At 37.7% G+C, this 1338-nt stretch overlaps 1 pseudogene; it reads left to right on the top strand.

Annotated features, from left to right (window-relative positions):
- The first annotated feature begins 79 nt into the window (after positions 1 to 79).
- LOC136041278 (cytochrome c oxidase subunit 1-like) lies at positions 80 to 1016 on the top strand (annotated as a pseudogene).
- Positions 1017 to 1338: the final 322 nt, after the last annotated feature.

The following is a 1338-nucleotide window of genomic DNA, read 5'->3' as shown; positions in this document are numbered from 1 at the left end:
TCTGTTGATTGTATACCTCTTTTCGTTTTGGCAGTGGGGATTACAGCCGTTCTTCTCCTCTTATCGCTTCATGTCCTAGCGGGAGCTATTACTATATTATTAACTGATCGTAACTCGAATACTTCTTTCTTTGATCCCGCAGGTGGTGGAGACTCCATCCTTTATCAATATTTATTCTGATTTTTTGGACATCCTGAAGTATATATTTTAATTTTACCTGGATTCGGAATGGTATCCCATATTATTAGTCAAGAGAGAGGTAAGAAGGAAGCATTTGGTACATTAGGTATGATCCATGCTATACTTCCTATTGGTATTTTTGGTTTTGTTGTTTGGACCCATCATATGTTTACTGTGGGAACGGACGTAGACACCCGAGCATATTTTACTGCTGCAACTATAATCATTGCAAGTTCTACGGTAATTAAGATTTTTAGATGGATCGGGAACTTACACGGAACACAACTTACTATAACCTCCTCTATACTATGGGCCATTGGGTTCGTGTTCTAATTTACTGTGGGAGGACTTACCAGAGTTGTATTATCGAACTCCAGAATTGATATTATTCTTCACGATACCTATTATGTAGTCGCCCATTTCCACTACGTTCTGTCAATGGGTGCTGTCTTTGCTATTATAGCAGGATTTGTACATTGATTTCCTTTGATAACTGGGTTGAGAATGAATCAGCTCCTTCTTAAGGTGCATTTCTTTATCATGTTCTTAGGGGTGAACTTAACTTTTTCCCTCAACATTTCTTAGGTCTCGCCGGAATACCACGTCGTTCCGCAGATTATCCCAATACATATGCTTCATGAAATGCAATTTCTTCATTAGGGAGAGTTATGTCTATAGTTGCCAAACTTATGTTTATCTTTTGTATCTAAGAGGGCATGATTGCCAAACCAATTGATGTTTTTTCACTTAATCTAAGGTCAAGTGTGGAATAAAATCACCCCCATCCGCCCGCTGATCACTCTTACGAAGAAATTACTATGATCTCCACATTTTAAAGTGGCAGAAAATGTATGCGTTGGATTTCAGCTCCAAAGATGGGTAACCCCTTTAAAAGTGTCTCAATGATTCCAACTGGGCTTACAAAATGGGAACTCACCTCTCGTAGAACAACTTATTTTTTTCCATGACCATGCTTTATTAATAGTAATCCTAATTACTTCACTTGTCGGCTTTTTCTTAGCTGCGTTATTTTCTAATAAGTTTATCCATCATTGTTTACTTGATGGTCAAGCAATCAAGACGGTTTGGACCGATATTCCTGCTGTTTTCTTAGCAGCTATTGTCCTTCTTTCTATATGACTTCTTTATTTAATTTAT

Source organism: Artemia franciscana, unplaced genomic scaffold, assembly GCF_032884065.1.
Source record: "Artemia franciscana unplaced genomic scaffold, ASM3288406v1 PGA_scaffold_1202, whole genome shotgun sequence".
Lineage (NCBI taxonomy): Eukaryota > Metazoa > Arthropoda > Branchiopoda > Anostraca > Artemiidae > Artemia > Artemia franciscana.
This window is presented reverse-complemented; position numbering and strand designations above follow the sequence as displayed.